Raw genomic sequence first — 13,519 nt, 5'->3', positions numbered from 1 at the left:
GACTTTACTATGAGTTTGTGTGTTTTTTTGTGATTTCAGGTATTTTCTGGCTGAAATTGAGGGATCTGAGCAAAAATCTGATTCAGAGGCTGAAAAAGGACTGCAGATGCTGTTGGATTCTGACCTCCCTACACTCAAAGTGAATTTTCTGGAGCTACAGAAGCCCAATTGGCGCGCTCTCAATTGCGTTGGAAATTAGACATTATGGGCTTTCCAGAAATATATAATAGTTCATACTTTGCTCGAGATTTAATGGCCCAAACTGGCGTTCCAAGTCAGCATAGAAATTCTGGCGTCAAAACGCCAGAACTGGCATGAAAGCTGGAGTTAAACGCCCAAACTGGCACAAAACCTGGTGTTTAACTCCAAGAAAGATCTCTACATATGAAAGCTTCAATGCTCAGCCCAAGCACACACCAAGTGGGCCCCGGAAGTGGATTTTTACACTAACTATTCTAGCTTACTCATTTTCTGTAACCCTAGGTCACTAGTTTATTATAAAAACTACTTTTAGTGATTCATCTTGTACCTCATGACACTCTACACGTTTCATATTGTATCTTCTACAGCATGAGTCTCTAAACCCCATGGTTGGGGGTGAGAAGCTCTCCTGTGTTTTGATGAATTAATGCAATTACTACTGTTTTCCATTCAATCACGCTTGCTTCTATTCTAAGATATTCACTCGTACTTCAACTTGATGAATGTGATGATCTGTGACACTCATCATCATTCTCAACCTATGAACGCGTGCCTGACAACTACCTCCGTTCTACCTTAGACTGAGTGATTATCTTTTAGCCTCCTGGTTCAGATCAGAGTCTTTGTGGTATAAGTTAGAATTAATTGGCAGCATTCTTGAGATCCGGAACGTCTAAACCTTGTCTGTGGTATTCTGAGTAGGATCTAGGATAGGATGACTGTGACGAGCTTCAAACTCGCAAGTGCTGGGCGTAGTGACAGATGCAAAAGGATCAATGGATCTTATTCCAGCATGAGTGAGAACTGACAGATGATTAGTCGTGCGGTGACAGCGCATTTGGACCATTTTCACTAAGAGGACGGATGGTAGCCATTGACAACGGTGATCCACCAACATACAGTTTGCTATGGAAGGAGCCTTGCATGCATGAAGAAGAAGACAGTAGGAAAGCATAAATTTAGAAGACAAAGCATCTCCAAAACCTCAACATGTTCTCCATTACTGCATAATAAGTATTTATTTCATGTTCTTTTACTTTTTACAATTAAATCTCAGAATTATTGATATCCTGACTAAGAGTTACAAGATAACCATAGCTTGCTTCAAGTCGACAATCTCCGTGGGATCGACCCTTACTCACGTAAGGTATTACTTGGACGACCCAGTGCACTTGCTGGTTAGTTGTGCGGGATTGCAAAAGTGTGATTGTAATTTCGTGCACCACTAAACCTAAGAATCCTAAAACCTAGAGAGAGGAGGGAGTATCTCTCTCTAGAAAACTACATCTAAAACCTAAAATTATGTGAATGAAAGTTGTGTGAATGAATCATTGTGATTCCCCCACTCTTCAGCTTCTATTCTGTGTTTTTCGGGCTTAGAACTGGGTTCAAACTCAGCCCAAAATTAGCCCAAAATCGCCCCCATCGTCTTCTGCACTTTCTGCACGTGGCGCATGTCACGCGTAAGCGTCAGTCACATGTACGCGTCGATTGTCATCTTCGCATGTCACGCGTACGCGTCAGATTCGCGCACGCGTCGCCATAAAAATCTCCAAAGCACGTGCACGTGTGAGCCATGCGTGCACATCGCTCCTCGCTGGTTCTCTCCTTAGTTTCTTATGTTCCTTTCATTTTTGCAAGCTTCCTTTCCATCCTCCAAGCCATTCCTGTCCTATAAAGCCTGAAAATACTTAACACACAGATCACGGCATCGAATGGTATAAAGGGAAATTAAAATACACAATTTAAAGGCTTAGGAAGCAAGTTTTCAACCATAGAACGAAATTGGGAAGGAATTGTAAAATCATGTAATTTATATGAATAAGTGTGCAAAGACTTGATAAAAACCACTCAATTGAGCACAAGATAAACCATAAAATAGTGGTTTATCACCACTATGATTAAAACTCAATTTTCCAAGGTCATTAAGGTTTTTCGCCGTGATAATGCTATGGAATACCGTGATTTCAAACTCTTAACCTTTCTTGCAGAATAGGGTACCTTGTCTGAGTTTTCTTGCCCTGGTACGTATCAACAAAATGGCCGAGCTGAACGCAAACACCGTCACATTCTTGACTCTGTTCGTGCAATGCTTCTTTCGTCTTCGTGTCCTGAGCGTACTTGGGGTGAAGCTGTTCTCACTGCTGTCCATGTTATCAATAGACTCCCTTCCTCTATTCTTGGTAATGTTACTCCCTTTGAGCATCTTTATCATACCTCCCCAGATTATAGTTCTCTTTGAGTTTTCGGTTGTGTCTGTTTTGTTCTTCTTCAGCCTCATGAACATAGTAAACTTGAGCCTCGGGCTCGTATGTGTTGTTTCCTTGGTTATGGCACTAAACACAAGAGTTATCATTGTTGGGATCCTCTGTCTAACCATATTTATATATCTCGTCATGTTGTCTTCTAGGAGCAGCACATGTTTTTTCGGTTCTCATCCTTTAAGTCCATTCCTCCTACTTAGTCACCTTTTTTCACTAACCCCAATATTGATCTGTTTCCTAGTGATGATTCTACAGGTTCTATCTCGAGTCATTCTCCACAGCCTCATGTTCTTCCACCTTCTCCATCTCCCGATGATTTCGAACCGGCCGACGCTCCTGCTCCTACTGTCATGCCTCCTCCTCCCACTCATTCTTCCAGGGTAAGAAATCCACCTCCTTATCTTCTTGATTATCATTATTTTTCTACTATTCTTTATCAACGTGAACCTAAGTCATTCAGAGAGTCCCCCACAAATCTAAATTGGCAACAAGCAATGCAAGAAGAAATACAGGCGCTTGAAAAAGCACACACTTGGAATTTGGTTGATCCTCCTTCTAATCAGGAAGTTGTGGGAAGCAGATGGGTATACAAGATCAAGACTCGCTCTGATGGTTCTATTGACCATTATAAAGCACGATTAGTTGCTCAGGGTTGTACGCAAGAGTATGCTATTGACTATGAAGAGACTTTTGCTCCTGTTGCTCGTCTCACATCTGTTTGAGCTCTTCTTGCCATTGATGCGGTCAAAAAATGGTCTCTCAGTCAGATGGATGTGAAGAATGCTTTTCTTAATGGAGATTTAAAAAAGCAAGTCTATATGAAACCCCCTCCAGGTTATCCTTGTCCTTCTAGCAAAGTTTGTCTCCTTCACAAGACACTCTATGGACTTAAACAAGCTCCTCGTGAATGGTTTGACAAGTTCAGCACTACCATATGCAGTCTTGATTTCACTTGCAGCCCTCATGAGAATGCTCTCTTTATTCATAAAAGTGAACGTGGAGTTGTTCTTCTACTTCTGTATGTTGATGACATGATAATTACTGGAGATGATGTTGATGGTATCTCTGATCTCAAGGCATCCCTTCAACGTACTTTTGAGATGAAAGATCTTGGTTCTCTCAACTATTTTCTTGGTCTAGAAGTCATCCACCAATGATGGCATCTATCTCTCTCAAGCTAAATATGCTTCAAATCTTCTTGCTCGAGCTAGAATTACAGATAGTCGCACTGAGTATACCCCTCTTGAGCCTAATGTTTGATTTACTCCTATGAATGGCACTGTTTTGGATAATCCTACTCTTTATTGACAGCTAGTTGGAGGACTCGTCTACTTAACTGTCACCCGACCAAACATTGCCTATCCGATTCATATTCTTAGCCAGTTCTTGTCAGCTCCTCGTACTACTCACTATGTGGTAGTTCTTCGCATTCTTCGCTACATCAAAGGCACCCTATTTCATGGCCTTTACTTTTCTGCCCATTCCTCCTTGTCCCTTCAGGCATACTACGATGCTGATTGGGCTGGTGGTCCCACTGATTGTCGTTCTACTACTAGTTACTGTTTGTTTCTTGGCGACGCTCTCATTTCTTGGCGTGCTAAAAAGCAAACATTCACTACTCGTTCAAACACAGAGGCTGAGTACCGTGCTCTTGCTGACACCACTGCTGAGGTTGTCTCGATTCGTTGGCTTCTCAAAGATATAGGTGCTCCTTAATCGTCCTCTACTGATGTTTTTTGTGACAACCGCAGTGCTATTTAGATTATCCATAATGATGTGTTCCATGAAAGCACCAAACACATTGAGATTGATTGCCACTTTGTTTGGCAACGTATCCTTATTGGTGCTGTTCGTCTCATCGCTGTTGGAACACTGGAATAGACTGCTGATATCTTCACGAAGGTTCATCATCCGACTCGTTTCCGGACTCTATTATCCAAACTCAAGATGGTATCCTTAGCTCTCACTTGAGTTTGAGGGGGGATGTTAAGAGAATCATTAGAATCAAATTAGATCAATTAGTATCATTTGTACTTATATAGCGTATCTGTATATTAATTGTAGGATTCTACTAGCAGCAATATACACCCCTTGTACATTGTACTTTTACATAACCTGAATAATACACTATTTCAGATTACTCTCTTATTTCTAACACTAGTGATAAACTAAGCCTTATCTTGGCTTTGGATTGGTTTGGCTAGATTTAACTGAGTTTTTCGATTTTGACCAAATTTGGCCCGTTTTGATTGGGTTTGATTAAATTTGACTAAATTATTGATTATTTAACCGATTTAAATGATTATCTAATTTAATTTAGAGACTGGATCTTGTTTGATCGATTGGATGATTGAGTTTTCAATTCAAATCGAGTCTGATAACTATAAAAAAAAAGTTTAGGAAACCAACTTATTTATATGTAGCGAAGCAGTTAACTTTTTAAAAAATCATGATTTTAAATTTTCAAAAACTAATTTTACGCTAAAAAAACACGCATCTCCCTACTCTTCTTCATCTCTCTTCTCCTTTCCCATCACGTCTCTCTCTCAGAAGTCATTCGCACCCAGCAGCCATGCATCCTCAACTTCGAACGGTGCACGAGAACAACTGTCACGATTACACCATAAACTGCGTTCGAAAACCATCGCCAGCAACCATGCATCCTTGCACCATGTCTCTTTTTCTTCTTCTTTCTTTTCTTCCACGCCTCTCCCTCTACGTCTCTCCCTTCTTTTTTGAATTACCGCCACTTCCACCTTTCTAAAGTCGAGAAATAAAAGGATTTTTTTTAATAATATTGATTTTTTTTTCAGATTTTGTATGATTCTTTTTAATAGTTTTAAATATTTGCATTTCTTAGATTTTGTATGTGTTTTTTTTTTATAGATTTTGAACGAGTTTTCTTTTTTATATTGTAGATGTTTTTACCATAATTAAAATTTTTTATTATATTTATAATGATTTTGGATTTTTTCTATTTAGTTTTAGATATTTTTTTGTTATATTTTAAATGTTTCTTTTCTTTTGTTTTTGGATATTTCTTTTCAACTAATATTTTTGTTTGTTTGTTTGTAGCTTAATTAATAATTAAATATTGTTTGGCTTGATATCCTAATTGATTACTTAGCATAATTGGATAACTATATATGTAATCATTTAATGGATGAATTACCATAAAAAATTGATATTTTTGACTATGTGTTGGCCATTAAATTTTCAATGATTAGGGTGGTAAACGAGCCTAAATTCGTCGGGTCGGTTCACGTAATCTATTAAAAAGGCGGGTCGAGTTGAAAAAATTGAGACCGTCACATATCAAAAGCTCGCCTACTCCGCACCGTTTAAACCACGAATTTTAGCGGCGCCAGGCGGACTTTCCCACTGGGCTCAGGATTTTTTTGAAGATGTTCTAATTTAGTGTTTTGAATTATGTTTTACGTTTGATTGATTATGTTCTAAACTTGTAGATGTCTAATTATGTATTTGGACAATATTTATTTTATTTTAGACAATATTAATTTTATTATTTTATTTCAAAAAATTTAATTTATGATTATGTTTATTATATATTTATAATTATAAAGACTTTAATGTTTGTAAATTTAAAAATTATACTTTTTTATTTCTTTAAAAATTATAAATTTATTAAAATAATTATAAAATTATATATATTATTTAATACTTAATAATAAAAAAAGAGAAATTTAGCGGTTTTGCTCGGCTAACCCACTGCCCACCAAAAACAAATTTTTAGAGTGGGATAGACTTTTTCATTTGTGACCTCTAACGATGATTATCATTATAAAAAATTTCGGCTAAAACTTACATTAAATGATGATATTAAAACATAAAATCGAATTATGACTGTTATAGGCTAGCATAACAAACAAGGTATGTCATTAGAAAAAAAATATTAAATGAATAAATTATTTTTATAATTAAATTTAACTAAAATTTTTTTATAATTTTTATATTTTTTTCGACTGATTTTTATTATTTCAATTAGCTATTGAACTAATTTGTACTAATATGACTTAGTTATGTAGCATTGTCATTAAAAAAAAGATTTCATCATGTTTTTAAATAAGTTCCAAAAATTAATCCAAAATTAAAGCATATTGTTGTGTTATCCAAAAGCGCTAAATGGGTATGTGTTATTTGATAAAAATATCATTCCATATTCAAAATATTGAATGAAAATGTCATTTAAAAATAGAGGTAATGACCAAATCAGTACTCGAAAGATTCAAATGCTGACATTTTGGTACTTTACTATTGTTATTGACAAAATAGTCTTTAAAAGATTTTAAAATTTGACAAGCGTACCCACGAGTTCACCGGAGCACATTTCTGGCAAGCACAGTGCTGACATGGCCACTGCGTTTTGATGACATGGCAAATATCCTTCCCCACCCTAATTCTTCTCCTTCTCCTTCTCCCTCCCCAACGCACTCCCCCCCCCCTTCCCCTTCTTGAATGCATTCTCCCCCCTCCCCAACCCTAATCCTTCCCTCCCCTCCCTAATCTTAATCCCCCATCTCCAACGCACTTCCCCCCTTCTCAATCTAAAATCCCCCTTTCTAAACTCTAATCCCCTTCTCTTACCCCTTTTAATAAATTCATCAATTTTCGCTAACCTTTCAAAATGATTTGCAGATTCCATTTAGCATTTCAAGGAGAAGGAGAAGAATTAGGATGGAGAAGGGTATTTGCCATGTCATCAAAACGCAGTGGCCATGTCAGCACTGTGCTTGTTAGAAATGTGCTTCGGTAAACTCGTGGGTACGCTTGTCAAATTTTAAAATCTTTTAAGGACCATTTTATCAATAACAATAGTGAAGTACCAAAATGTCCGCGTTTGAATCTTTCGAGTACTGATTTGGTCATTACCTCTCAAAAATAAATTCCAAATTGGAACAAAAAAGTTGCAGTAATCCGTGTAATGCATGTTTAATATGTCAGTTCTTTTAACACAGTTAAAAGATTGAATCTTTTGAGCGAAATAAACTTAACAATCTGATTTGTTTAAAAAATTTTGGTTATAAAAATTTTAAGATGAATGTTAGAAAGCTATCAAAATTTATTATTTTTAGCTATTATTTTGTTATTAATTTAATTTTTTTAATTTTTTTAGTCTAGTAATCTAATAATATATATATTTTATTCTATATTTTTAAACATTAGTGACTAACTAATAGCCAAAAATAATAAATTATGATAGTCTTTTAATATTTTTTAAATTTTAATATTATATCATAAAATATTTAAAAAAAATTTAAAACTTAAATGATTAAATAAAAACATGGGAATAATTATATATTTAATAAAGTTGAGAACATGAATGTAATATAAGCAGTAGAGATTAGACAATGATAAATCAATAATAATAATAATAATAATAATAATAATAATAATAATAATAATAATAATAATAATAATAGAAAAATGATTAGGAGGATTAATAATTAGGATGTATTTGGTTTGTATTTTTATTTTTTATTTTTATTTTTAGTATTTTTATTCTATTTCTAAAATTTTGTGAAAAAAAGAGTAAAATCAATAAAATTTTATTTTTTATTTTTATTTGTTATTTTTTCTTTTTTTTTTATAAAATTCTAAAAATAAAAAATACTAAAAATAAAAATAGAAAATAAAAGACAAACCAAACGCATTCTTGATAAGCCTAATTATCTTCTTAATTTTATAAGATTGATCCTTGTTAATTTTTTTTATATTTTATTGATATATATTTTTCTCTCCTAGTCATAAAAGTTTTTATTCCTAATTTACACACACTCTCTTAATTTTAGGGAAATATCATAATGAAGAATAAAATTAAGTAAAAAGTAAAAATTATTTGTTTTACAATAGAAAAATATTTAAATAATAAAAGCATCATATACAATACACATTTTCTTAAAAATTTAATTACAATCTTTACTTTTCACCCAACTTTATTTTATATCAAGTTTCCTTGGTTTCTGCTCCTTTCTATTCTCAAACTCTACACATATCCCTTTCTATTAGGACTTTCACAATTCTTTGGTGAATTTTTGTTGTAATGTTCACGGTTGTCCCGCAAGTGTAGGTGAGGGTTATGCTTTGGAGCTGTGCATATTTACATTAGCATTACTTATTTGAGTTATTTCTAATAAGTATATAGTGTGGAGCAATAAGTTCCATGCATCAACTCTAACGCTAGTTTAATTTCACCATGTTTTTAGCATATTCTTGGCATACATCTCTATACAACAAAAAGAATTTGAGGGAATAGAAAGTGATATAAAACTAAATGTGTGGATAAATTAAGAATAAAAAATTTATGATTAGAAAAGAAAAATGCACATGAATAAGATATGGACAAATTTGATAAATGTCAACTTTATAGAATTAAGAGAATCATTAGATTTATTAATTAGTCCTTCCAATAATTTATCATAATCATGTCACACAAATTGCAAAAGAAGTCTCTTTATTTTGAACTAGATAGAGTTTTTTATCCGAAAAAAAAAAGCAAAATTAATATTTAATCAAGAGAAATATTAGAAATTAATATTTTTTTATTAGCATTAATCAATAATTTAAATTAACACCTTATTTTATACTATTAAAATTTAGTGTTTAAAAGTTAGGATATAAAATTTAATAAGACTTAATGGATGAGAAAATGATAGAATCCAGGTACTTCCTACAATGGTCTTTCATTCATTGCAACTTTATCATCTAACAATAAGCCAAGTTGAATACATAAATTCAAAATACGTAGCAGAGAACCAAAGACAATAATTGGAGGTCAAAAGTCGTTAGAGAAGACTATTTCAGTGCAGGTAACTACTAATGGAAAGACCTCATATTTTTTAAAATTATATTTTCATATATTTTATTATTAATTGGATAATTTTTATATTTAAATTTAAAATTTTAGTAATTAAAATATAATGAGGATTTTATATATTTTAATTTTAATATCTAAATTTTAAACTTTATTTTATAAATAAAAAATTAATTTTATTACCTCTAATTCTTGAGTTAGAATATTTATTTAATAAACAAATAGTATTTTTTTTTAAAATAATTTTGTTGGATTAAAATTGGTTTTTAATTACTACACTATCTATCTTAACCCTAAAATTCTCAAAACAAATTCTAATTTCTACAACAAATTCTAAAACTCTAACATAAACTTTACGCTCACTCACTCTTCCAAAACTCTAGCGGCCACCCTCTTCCCTCAAAACAGATACACACTACCGCCCCCCTCTCGGGCGGCGGAAGGAGAGAAGAAGAGATGAGAGGGGGAGACGGCGCCGGCGAAGAGGGACGTCACCGTCGCTGTTGAACCGTCGTGGAGGAGAGAGAAGGACTGCGCGAGGGAGGAAGGCCGAAAGGGAGACGACGCGATTGCAGAGCTCGTCCCCGCCACTGCCCGCGTCGCCATCCATGGAGTTGCGAGATGTTCGCCGTCGTCGTTGTTGGGCCATCACCGAACTGCATGCCGCCGTCAAGGTTTTCAGCGTTGCCGTCAAAGTGCTAGTGAAAGGAGAGAACACAAAGAGGGAAAGGAGCTGGAATCGTCGCTGTTGCCGCCGCTACTGGGGCCAGTTACCATCACCGAGCTTCTGCCACCGTTTTACCCGTTGCTAGTGATTTTGAGCATGATTGATTGTGAATATTATTGAAATGTGATTGGCAAGGATAGTGGTCTTATCGTGCTTGCGTATTTGAGATTGAAATGTGAATATGGTTGATGTTGTGAGGACTGTGGTTTTTTTCCGCTCACGGATTTGGCAAGGTGAGGATGAAAGATTCTCTCTCTTGTCATGGTATGGATATGAAAAATGTGGAATGGCACTCTCATTCGTATTATTTTTTCCCACATCTTTCTCTGTGGAAAGGCACACTCCTTCGATGTGGAAAGACACTCTCTTTCGTAATTCCTCAAGGAGAAGGTGGAAAGGCACACTTCTTCGATGTGAAAAGGTACTCTCCTTTGTTTGTGTTCTTCCTGAGGATGCGCAACCTAGAGACAATGTCCAGGTTAGCTACCAGATGTGTCGGATTTTGGTAATTTAACCGACACGTAAGCTCACGGCCAGTAGAACAGGCATGCATCATACTATATTTGTTTGCTATTGTTTGGGTGTGCTTAAGTATTTTATCTAACTGTTAATTGTGATACTAGTTGTAACTATTTTCAGATTGTGTTTGTCTTGTATTGTTTGTTCTGTATTGAGACTGAGTATTGGTGAATACATTGATGCTTTTGTTGATAGTGTGGTTGATTTTATTTGAGTCGGAGATCGTGATTGCTTATATGTTGGGCGAGAGGCCGTGGTTTGCTTATTGGTTAGGCTGGAGGCGTAAATTGATTATCTGTTAGGCCAAAGGCCGTAATTTGATTTTATTGGGTCGGAGGCCGTGGTCAGTTTTATGTGGGCCAGAGGTCAAGGTCGGTTTATTTGGACCAGAGACCGTGGTTGATAAGTTAGGTATGTATTGATTATGCTATGGGATATTATGTGAGCTTTGAAATTTTTGAAATCAAATAGTGAATTTGAATTCTAGATAATCATTTGTTGTGATCTTTGAGAAAGATTCATAAGACGAACGATGATTATTACTTTTAAAATTCATTCTTCTTTTTATACGTATCCTCTTATGACAATTCTTAAATCCTCTACTGAAAACCTGTGAGGACGATGTATTCACCCCCTACAGACTTCTCTTTTCAAGACGGACGAAAAAGCTGTATGAAGTTTTTACTCAGTTCTTAGCTGTGATGTTTTGTTTAGATATATTAGTTATAGTTTTCCTTCATCTTTGTTATTATGATTTGTAAGAGGGATAGGAGTTGCAATGATATGTATGTATATAATATTTATAAGTTGTTTGTGTAAGAAGTTTTGTATTTATGTATATGCATGTTTGTCAAGTGAAAAAGAACTTTCAGTTTTTAAAGAAAACAGCAATATGGTTTTGAATTAAAGGCTCATATTTTATTATTAAGTATATAAAAATCGTCGTAATATTCTATCTAGTTATCAAAGTAGCGCCGCCAGAAGCATAATATTCTGGTAGTAAAGATGTTACAATACTCTTTAGCCAATTTTCGATCAATAATAAATAACAGGATCTAATTAATTATTAAATTTATTTAGATACATTTAATTAATTAATACTCTTGGTTAAGAAAAAAGAATATCATAAACTCATTCAAAATACTATAATTTTTCCATAGATCATTCCTCTCTTCTTCTTCTTGTTGAATTTTGTCATTTTTAAATTTCGCACAACTTTTAGATGTGCTTGATAATAATTTTTGTGTGCATAGAAAATTTTGGATATTGAATACTACTTTTGGACATGTTCAGAAGAAATTGTGTCTACATGAATTATTTTAGATATGCTTTGTTAGGAAAGATACATAATTTTCTCATACCTTTGAATTATGCAATCTAATTATTATATTTGGATGTCTGATCATCTTCATAATGCATGGATATCTCTCTATTAACCATTTACACAATTCAAGTTAGAGAGCTTATAACATTAGGGCAGAAAAATTAAAGGTTTAATTATTCTGTTGGTTTTTATAGTTTTACGAAATTTTTAATTATATCTCTATACTTTTTTTTTTAATTGAGTCCTTGAATCAATTTCTTTTTTTTTTAATTAAGTCCCTATACTTTTATTTCCTTTTAATTGGGTCTCTGCACTATTTTTTTTTAATTGGATTCTTATATAATTAAGTCAATTACTGTTAAAAGAGACCTAATTAAAAAAAAAATTGGTACAGGAACTTAATTAAAAAGAAAAAAAATATATGGAGACCTAGTTAAAAATTGCACGAAACTATGGGAACCAATAGAGTAATTGACGGATGATATCCTTAGCTATAAGTTCACAAATAAAATCTGGAAAGGAATTGTTCCACCGCGGGTAGAGTTGTTTACTTGGTTTGTGCTTGTAGGCCGAGTTAATACAAAGGATCGCTTGAGCAGATTAGGCATCATTGAACAAAGTGATAACATCTGTGTTATGTGTAGCAAGAAAATTAAAACTATACAACATTTGTTTATTACGTGTGAGTTTACTTGGCAGGTGTGGTGCGCATGGATAAGTCATGTGGGTTTTATTTGGAGCGTCCCAGGATCCATAAAAGAACATTTTGAGAGTTGGAGGATGATGAATTTGAGAAAAGATGTGCGAAAAACATGGTTAGTGAAATTCTTTTCAGTTATATGGAACATCTGGTTGTGTAGAAATGAGGTCATTTTTCAGAATAAAACAGCGAAAGTGAAAGATTGTGTTGCAAGAACGTTTTGTCGTTTTAGAGAGTGGTGCAAGAGGTAACTCATGTTATTGATAACTATAGCGAAAATAACATAGAAGTTGCAAAACTTTATTTAATACTTTTTGTATGCTCCACTGAATGTGTTGAGCTCATTTTTTCATTCAAAAAAAATTGGTATAACAAGCTTCATCATTATTCAGCAAAGCAGAGCCGCTTAATCATTAGAGAACATGTAATATGGTCAATGCAAAGCAAAGCAAAGCAATGGTTTATAAAAAAAAAAACTAAAGTATACTTTTTGTCTTTAAAGTTTGATAAAAGTTTTAAAAATACTTCTAAATTTTATTTTGTTTCAATTTTATCCTAAAAATTCTTAATTTGTATCAAATATACTCTTGACGGCTAATTTTTCAAAAATTTAAGACTAATTCAACAACAATTTTATAAGAACAACCCTCAACACAAGCAAATCAAGCATCATTTTCATGCTCTATTATTGGATTGGTTTTAAATTTTTTGAAAATTTAGCCGTCGGAGGTATATTTTATGCAAATCAAAAACTTTTGAGACAAAATTGAAACAAAATAAAATTTAAAAATATTTTTAAAATTTTTACTAAACTTCAGGAACAAAAAAGTATCATTTACAAAAAAAAAATCAACTTGGTGCATGAAAGATTAAAAAACGGAGAAAATGTACACATGAAAAAGTGTATTGAAATAGTGCTGGAAGATGGTGAATGAAAAGCAAAATAATGGTA

This window comes from Arachis ipaensis, chromosome B6 (genome assembly GCF_059453495.1).
Source record: "Arachis ipaensis isolate K30076 ecotype BB chromosome B6, ASM5945349v1, whole genome shotgun sequence".
NCBI classification, from domain to species: Eukaryota; Viridiplantae; Streptophyta; class Magnoliopsida; order Fabales; family Fabaceae; genus Arachis; species Arachis ipaensis.
This window is presented reverse-complemented; position numbering follows the sequence as displayed.